Genomic DNA, 10,042 nt, shown 5'->3' with positions numbered 1-10,042 from the left:
GGAGGATCTGGGATCTGCCACGGGTTACGGGTCTTCTAGGCATTACTATAGGGATAGTAGGCAGACATGGGGAAGACGAAGATCAATTGAGGATGAGAGAATGCGTGAGTTTTTGAGGAAAACCCTAACCTTGAGATCAAGAAGGTGATCTCAAGCCTCTTTATGCTAGATTTAACTTAATTCTAAATACTTCAATGCTTACCTTCCATCATTCATCTCAAGTCCCTATATAGGGAATTAGAGAAAACATGCCAAAGGCCACAAGTTCAACAAAATACAAATAAACCCCTAATGAATTGAAATTGCAATTAAATCCCTAAGGATTTGAAATTGAAAATAAACCCCAATCTATCCTCTCTAGATTCTATGGAGTCTATAACAATCAGAGAGTGAAAACTCAAAGTTTTTTATTTAAGAAAAAAGTCTACATCTAAAATGGAAAGTAAATACACAAATTTTGAGAGAGAAAATTCAAAAAAGTCTCCATAACTTTTAGGGACTGCAAACTCTTTTCGTTTTTATACATTCGGTTTTGCAATGATCGTGAAAGGGGGAGGTGGGGGATTTTTAACTGAGTGTTGACTCCCAATCTATAAGTCATTTCTTACAAAAACATAGCTTTTTATGCATGATTGACTGATAAATCACTTTACAAATCATCTGCGATTGTTATGTAAGATTTTTGTAAGTGGTCAAAATAATGGCTTTTTCAACTCGGGTAAATATCCCACCGCACGTTCGCTTGAGAATTTAAGGAGTGTTTGTTGTTTGCTTTAAAAGTTTTGGATCCATAGGGCACTTGCATCTTTAACATGTTTCAAGCATGCATATCCATATTTAAAACATGTTAGGATCAGTTAGAAATCTCTTTCTTATCAAATTCCAATCCATTAGGGTTGAACTAGTGGAATTTCCCAAACTTGGACAACAAAACTTTTGTGTTCGTTTGTGGTGTATGAATAGATTGTTTTTACTTCCACTTGTTATTGTTTTTGATTTTTTCCATACATAAACTCTAAAAAATTTGTTTTGTTGAGATATGTTTTGCCTTTATCTTCTTATTTACGAGAGAATCGCAGAATGAAAACACAAAGTTTTGATTTAAGAAAAAAGTGTACATCTAAAATGGAATGGAAACGCACAAATGTAGATAAAGATAATTCAAAAAATTCTCTATAACTTTTATAGGGATTTCAAACTCTTGTAGTTTTTATACATTTATTTTTTCAATGATCGGGAAATGGGTAAGGCGGGGGATTTTTAATTGAGTGTTGACTCAGGTAAATATCCCATCGCATATTCACTTGAGAATTTAATGAGCGTTTGTTGATCGCTTTAAAAGGTTTGGATACATAGGGCATTTGCATCTTTAACATGTTTCAAGCATGCATATCCATTTTTAAAACAAGTTAAGATCAGTTAGAAATCTCTTTCTTATCAAATTGCAAGCCATTATGGTTGAGCTAGTGGAATTTCCCAAACTTAGACAACAAAAATTTTGTGTTCGTTTGTGGTGTGTGAATAAATTTTCTTTACATACATTTGTTATTTCTTTACATACATTTGTTATTATTTTTAATTTTTTCCTTACATAAATTCTAAAATTTTCATTTGGTTGTCATCTGTTTTGCCTTTATCTCCTTGTTTACGAGAGAATACGAGAGTGAAAACTGACAGTTTTGATTTTAATAAAAAAGTTTAAATCTAAAATAGAATGGAAATGCACAAATTTAGAGAGAGATAATTCCAAAAAGTCTCTGTAACTTTTAGGGACTTCAAACTCTTTTAGTTTTTACACATAAGGTTTTGCAATGATCGGAAAAAGGGGGAGGCGGTGGATTTTTAACTGAGTGTTCACTCCTAATCCATAAGTCATTTCTTCAAAAAACATAGCCCGTTACGAATGATTGTCTGAGAAATCACTTTAGAAATCATCTACGATTGTTAGGTCAGCTTTTTGTAAATGGGCAATATAATGGCTTGTTTGACTCGAGTAAATATCCCACCACACGTTCACTTGAGAATTTAATGAGCGTTTGTTATTCGCTTTAAAAGGGTTTGGATCCATAGGGCATTTGAATCTTTAACATGTTTCAAGCATGCATATCCATATTTAAAACATGTTAGGATCAGTTAGAAATATCTTTCTTATCAAATTCCTAGCCATAAGCGTTGAACTACTGGAATTTCAGGAACATGGACAACAAAAATTTTGTGTTTGTTTGTGGTGTGTGAATAAATTTCCTTTACTTACACTAGTTACTATTTCTAATTTTTCCCATATATAAACTCTAAAATTTTCATGTTGTTGTGATTTTTTTTGCCTTTATCTCCTAGTTTACGAGAAAATCGGAGAGTGAAAACTCAATGTTTTGATTTAAAAAGAAGTTTACAAATAAAATGGAATGGAAATGCACAAATTTAGAGAGAGAAAATTCCAAAAATTCTTTGTAACTTTTAGGGACTGCAAACTCCTTTAATTTTTATACATTAGGTCATGCAATGAAGGGGAAAAGGGTGAGGCATGCGATTTTTAACTGAGTGTTGACTCCCAATCCATAAGTCATTTCTTACAAAAACATAGCCCATTACGCATGATTGGCTGATAAATGACTTTACAAATCATCTATGATCGTTAGGTAAACTTTTTGTAAATGGCCAAGATAATGACTTGTTTGACTCGGGTAAATATCCCACCACATGTTCACTTGAGAATTTAATGAGAGTTTGTTGTTCAGTTTAAAATGTTTGGATCCATAGGGCATTTGAATCTTTAACATGTTTCAAGCATGCATATCCATATTTAAAACATGTTAGGATCAGTTAGAAATCTTTTCTTATCAAATTCCAAGCCATTAGGGTTGAACTAGTGGAATTTCCCAAACTTGGACAACAAAAATTTTGTGTTCGTTTGTGGTGTGTGAATAAATTTTCTTTACTCACATTTTTTATTGTTTTTAATTTTTTCCATACATAAACTCTAAATTTTCATTTTTTTGAGATCTGTTTATCCTTTATCTTCTAGTTTACGAGTGAATGTTTTGATTTAAGAAAAAAGTGTACATCTAAAATGGAATGGAAATGCACAAATATAGAGAGAGATAATTTAAAAAAGTCTCTTTAACTTTTGAGGGATTGCAAAGTCTTTTAGTTTTTATATATTAGGTTTTGAGATGATCGGGAATTGTGAGAGGCAGTGGATTTTTAACAGAGTGTTGACTCCCAATCTATAAGTCATTTCTTACAAAAATATAGCCCATTATGCATGATTGACCGATAAATCACTTTAAAAATCGTCTACGATTCTTCGCTCAACTTTTTGTAAATGGGCAAATTAATGGTTTGTTTGACTCGAGTAAATATCCCACCGTCCATTCACTTGAGAATTTAAAGAGAGTTTGTTGTTCGCTTTAAAAGGTTTGGATCAATAGGGCATTTGAATCTTTAACATGCTTCAAGGATGCATATCCATATTTAAAACATGTTAGGATCATTTAGAAATCTTTTTCTTATCTAATTCAAAGCCATTAGGGTTGAACTAGAGGAATTTCCTAAACTTGGACAACAAAACTTTTGTGTTCGTATGTGGTGTGTGAATAAATTTTCTTTACTTACATTTATTATTTTTTTATTTTTCCATACAAAAACACTAAAATTTTCATTTTCTTGTGATCTGTTTCGCCTTTATCTTCTTGTTTACGAGAGAATCGGAAAGTGAACACTCAAAGTTTTGATTTAACAAAAAACGTGTACATCTAAAATGGAATGGAAATGCATAAAGGTGGAGATAGGTAATTCCTAAAAGTCTCTGTAACTTTTAGGGACTGCAAACTCTTTTAGTTTTTATACATTAGGTTTTGCAATGATTGGGAAAAGGGGGAAGCGGTTGATTTTTAACTGAGTGTAGACTCGATTTCCATAAGTCATTTCTTTCAAAAACATTGCCCGTTACCCATGATTGACCAATAAATCACTTTACAAATCATTTGCAATTGTTAGGTCATCTCTTTATAAATGGGCAAAATAATGGCTTGTGTGACTCGGGTAAATATCCCATCGCACGTTCTCAGGAGAATTTAATGAGTGTTTGTTGTTCACTTTAAAAGATTTGGATCCATAGGGAAATTGCATCTTTAACAGGTTTCTAGCATGCATATCCATATCTAAAATATGTTAGGATCAGTTAGAAATCTCTTTCATATCAAATTCCAAGCCATTAGGGTTGAACAAGTGGAATTTCCCAAACTTGGACAATAAAAATTTTGTGTTCGTTTGTGGTGAGTGAATAAATTTTCTTTACTTACACTTGTTATTGTTTTTAATTTGTTCCATACATAAACTCTAAATTTTCATTTTGTTGTGATCTGTTTTGCCTTTATCTTCTTGTTGACGAGAGAATCGAAGAGTTAAAACTCAAAGTTTATATTTAAGAAAAAAGTGTACATCTAAAAAGGAATGGAAATGCACAAATGTAGAGAGAGATAATTCCAAAAAGTCTCTTTAACTTTTAGGGAATGCAAACGCTTTAAGTTTTTATACATTAGGTTTTGCAATGATCGGGAAAAGAGGGAGGCGGGGGATTTTTAACTGAGTGTTGACTCCCAATCCATAAGTCATTTCTTACAAAACCATAGCCCATTATGCAAGATTGACTGATAAATCGTTTTGCAAATCATCTGCGATTGTTAGCTCAACTTTTTGTAAATGGGCAAAATAATGGTTTGTTTCACTCGGGTAAATATCCCACCTCTCATTCACTTGCGAATTGAATGAGCATTTGTTGTTCACTTTAAAAGGTTTGGATCCATAGGGCATTTGCATCTTTAACATGTTTCAAGCATGCATATTCATATTTAAAACATGTTAGGATCAGTTAGAAATCTCCATTATGGTTGAACTAGTGGAATTTCGCAAACTTGGACAAAAAAACTTTTGTGTTCGTTTGAGGTGTGTGAATAAATTTTCTTTACTTACACTTGTTATTTTTTTTAATTTTTCGATAAATAAACTCTAAAATTTTAATTTTGTTGTGATTTGTTTTATCTTTATATTCTTATTTACGAGAGAATCGGATAGTGAAAACTCAAAGCTTTGATTCAAGAAAAACGTGTACATCTAAAATGGAATGGAAATGCACAAATGTAGAGAGAGATAATTCTGAAAAGTGTCTGTAACTGTTAGGGACTGCAAACTCATTTAGTTTATACATTAGCTTTTGCCATGATAGGGAAAAGGGCGATGTGGGGGATTTTTAACTTAGTGTTGACTCCCAGTCCATAAGTCATTTCTTACAAAATCATAGCCCATTACAGATGATTGGCCGATAAATCACTTTAAAAATCATCTGCGATTGTTAGGTCAGCTTTTTGTAAATGGCCAAAATAATGACTTGTTTGACTTGGATAAATATCCCACCGCACGTTCACTTGAGAATTGAATGAGCGTTTGTTGTTTGCTTTAAAACTTTTGGATCCATTTTGCATTTGCATCTTTAACATGTTTCATGCATGCATATCCATATTTAAAACATGTTAGGATCAGTTAGAAAACTCTTTCTTATCAAATTCTAAGCCATTAGGGTTGAACAAGTGGAATTTCCCAAACTTGGACAAAAAACTTTTGTGTTCGTTTGTGGTGTTTGAATAAATTTTCTTTACTTAAATTTGTTATTTTTTTTAATTTTTTCCTTACATAAACTCTAAATTTTCATTTTGTTGTGATTTATTTAGCCTTTATCTTCTAGTTTACGAGAGAATCAGAGAGTGAAAACACAATGTTTTGATTTAAGAAAAAAGTGTACATCTAAAATGGAATGGCTCCCAATCTATAAGTAATTTCTTAAAAAAATATAGACCGTTACGCATGATTGACCAATAAATCACTTTAAAAATCATCTGCGATCGTTAGCTCAACTTTTTTTAAATGGGCAAAATAATGGTTTGTTTGACTTGGGTAAATATCCCACCGCACGTTCACTTGAGAATTAAATGAGCATTTGTTTTTGACTTTAAAAGGTTTGGATCCATAGGGCAATTGCATCTTTAACATGTTTCAAGCATGCATATTCATATTTAAAACATGTTAGGATCAGTTAGAAATCTCTTTCTTATCAAATTCCAAGCCATTATGGTTGAACTAGTGGAATTTCCCAAACTAGGCAAACAAAACTTTTGTGTTCGTTTATGGTGTGTGAATAAATTTTCTTTACTTACACTTGTTATTGTTTTTAATTTTTTCCATAAATAAATTCTAAAATTTTAATTTTGTTGTGATCTGTTTTTCCTTTATATTATTATTTACGATAGAATCGGAGAGTGAAAACTCAAAGCTTTGATTTAAGAAAAACGTGTACATCTAAAATGGAATGGAAATGCAAAAATGTAGAGAGAGATAATTCCGAAAAGTGTCTATAACTGTTAGGGACTGCAAACTCATTTAGTTTTTATACATTAGCTTTTGCCATGATAGGGAAAAGGGCGATGCAAGGGATTTTTAACTTAATGTTGACTCCCAGTCATTAAGTCATTTCTTAGAAAAACATAGCCCGTTACACAAGATTGACTGATAAATCATTTTACAAATCACCTGCGATCGTTAGCTCAACGTTTTTGTAAATGGGCAAAATAATGATTTGTTTGACTCGGGTAAATATCCCGCCGCACGTTCACTTGAGAATTGAATGAGCATTTGTTAATCACTTCAAAAGGTTTGGATCCATAGGGCATTTGCATCTTTAACATGTTTCAAGCATGCATATTCATATTTAAAACATGTTAGGATCAGTTAGAAATCTCTTTCTTATCAAATTCCAAGCCATTATGGTTGAACTAGTGGAATTTCCCAAACTTGGACAGCAAAACTTTTGTGTTCGTTAGTGGTGTGTGAATAAATTTTCTTTACTTACACATGTTATTGTTTTAAGTTTTTTGATAAATAAACTCTAAAATTTTAATTTTGTTGTGATTTGTTTTTCCTTTATATTCTTATTTACGAGAGAATCAGAGAGTGAAAACTCAAAGCTTTGATTTAAGAAAAACGTGTATATCTAAAATGGAATGGAAATGCACAAAGGTAAAGAGAGATAATTCCGAAAAGTGTCTGTAACTGTTAGGGACTACAAACTCATTTAGTTTTTATACATTAGCTTTTGCCATGATAGGGAAAAGGGTGATGCGGGGGATTTTTAATTGAGTGTTGACTTCCAATCCATAAGTCATTTCTTAGAAAAACATAGCCCATTACGCATGATTGGCACATAAATCACTTTAAAATCATCTGCAATTGTTAGGTCAGCTTTTTGTAAATGGCCAAAATAAAGACTTGTTTGACTCGGATAAATATCCCACCGCACGTTCACTTGAGAATTGAATGAGCGTTTGTTGTTTGCTTTAAATGGTTTGGATCCATAGGGCATTTGCATCTTTAACATGTTTCAAGCATGCATATCCATATTTAAAACATGTTAGGATCAGTTAGAAAACTCTTTCTTATCAAATTCCAAGCCATTAGGATTGGACAAGTGGAATTTCCCAAACTTGAAAAAAAAAACTTTTGTGTTTTTTTGTGGAGTGTGAATAAATTTTCTTTACCTAAATTTTTTATTTTTTTTAATTTTTTCCATACATAAACTCTAAATTTTGATTTTGTTGTGATCTGTTTTACCTTTATCTTCTAGTTTACGAGAGAATCGGAGAGTGAAAACACAATGTTTGATTTAAGAAAAAAGTGTACATATAAAATGGAATGGAAATGCACAAATGTCGAGAGAGATAATTCCAAAAAGTCTCTTTAAATTTTAGGGATTGCAAACTCTTTTAGTTTTTATATATTAAGTTTTACGATGATCGGGAAAAGTGGGAGGCGGGGGATTTTTACCTGAGTGTTGACTCCCAATCTATAAGTAATTTCTTAAAAAAATATAGCCCGTTACATATGATTGACCAATAAATCACTTTAAAAATCATCTGTGATCGTTAGCTCAACTTTTTGTAAATGGGCAAAATAATGGTTTGTTTGAATCATGTAAATATCCCACCGCAAGTTCACTTGAGAATTTAATGAGCGTTTGTGGTACGCTTTAAAAGGTTTGGATCCATAGGGCATTTGAATCTTTAACATGTTTCAAGGATGCATATCCATATTTAAAACATGTTAGGATCAGTTAGAAATCTCTTTCTTATCAAATTCCAAGCCATTAGGGTTGAACTAGAGGAATGAATAAATTTTCTTTACTTACGTTTGTTATTGTTTTTAATTTGTTCCATACATCTAAAATGCAGTGGAAATGCACAAATTTAGAGAGAGATAATTCCCAAAAAGTCTCTGTAACTTTTAGGGACTGCAAACTCTTTTAGTTTTTATACATTAGCTTTAACAAAGATCGGGAAAAGTAGAAGGCGAGGGATATTTGACTGAGTGTTGACTCCCAATCCATAAGTCATTTGTTACAAAACATAGCCCGTTACGCATGATTGACTAAGAAATCACATTACAAATCATTTGCAATTTTTAGGTCACCTTTTTGTAAATGGGCAAAATATTGGCTGGTTTGACTCTGGTAATTATCCTAACGCATGTTCACTTGAGAATTTAATGAGCGTTTGTTGTTCGCTTTAAAACGTTTGGATCGATAGGGCATTTGCATCTTTAACATATTTCAAGAATGTATATCCATATTTAAAACATGTTAGGATCAATAAGAAATCTTTCTTATGAAATTCAAAGCCATTAGGGTTGAACTAGTGGAATTTCCCAAACATGGACAACAAAACTTTTGTGTTCGTTTGTGGTGTGTCAATAAATTTTCTTTACTTACATTTTTTATTTTTTTTATTTTTTCCATACATAAACTCTAAAACTTTCATTTTCTTGTGATCTGCTTTGCCTTTTTCTCCTTGTTTATGAGTGAATCGGTGAGTGAAAACTCAAAGTTTTTATAAAAAAAAAAAAAAGAGTACGTATAAAATGGAATGGAAATGCACAAATGTAGAGAGAGGTAATTCCAAAATGTCTCTGTAACTTTTAGGGACTGCAAACTCTTTTAGTTTTTATACATTAGGTTTTGCAATGATCGGAAAAAGTGGGAGGCGAGGCATTTTTAACTGAGTGTTGACTCCAAATCCAAAAGTCATTTCTTACAAACCCAAAACCCATTACACATGATGGACCAATAAATCACTTTACAAATCATTTGCGATTTTAGGTCAGTTTTTTGAACATGGGCAAAATAATGACTTGTTTGACTCGGGTAAATATCCCACCGCACGTTCATTTGAGAATTTAATGAGCGTTTATTATTCACTTTAAAAGGTTTGGATATATATGGCATTTGCATTTTTTACATGTTTCAAGCATGCATATCCATATTTAAAACAAGTTTGGATCAGTTAGAAATTTTATCTTACCAAATTCCAATCCATTAGGGTTGAACAACTGGAATTTCCCAAACTCGGACAACTAAACTTTTGTGTTCATTTGTGGTGTGTGAATAAATTTTTTTTACCTACATTTGTTAATTTTTTTAATTTTTTCTATTCATAAACTGTAAAATTTTCATTTTTTTGTGAAGTATTTTGCCTTTATCTCCATGTTTACGAGAGAATCAGAGTGTGAAATCTTAAAGTTTTGATTTAAGAAAAAAGAGTACATCTAAAATGGAATGGAAATGACAAATGTTGAGAGAGATAATTCTAGAAAGTGTCTGTTACTTTTAGGGACTGCAAACTCTTTTAGTTTTAATACATTAGATTTTGCAATGATCAGGAAAAGGGGGAGGCGGAAGATTTTTAACTGAGTGTTGACTCCCAATCCATAAGTCATTTCGAACAAAACCATAACCCGTTACACATGATTGACTGAAAAATTACTTTACAAATCATCATCGATTGTTAACTCAGATATTTGTAGATGGGCAAAATAATTGTTTGTTTGACTCGGGTAAGTATCCCACCACACGTTCACTAGAGAATTTAATAAGCGTTTGTTGTTTGCTTTAAAAGGTTTGGATCCATAGGAATTTGCATTTTAAACATGTTTCAAACAT

Source organism: Aristolochia californica, unplaced genomic scaffold (genome assembly GCF_029961685.1).
Source record: "Aristolochia californica isolate CCGP_79_NKW_82.1479 unplaced genomic scaffold, dmAriCali1.0.hap1 SCAF_5, whole genome shotgun sequence".
Lineage (NCBI taxonomy): Eukaryota > Viridiplantae > Streptophyta > Magnoliopsida > Piperales > Aristolochiaceae > Aristolochia > Aristolochia californica.
This window is presented reverse-complemented; position numbering follows the sequence as displayed.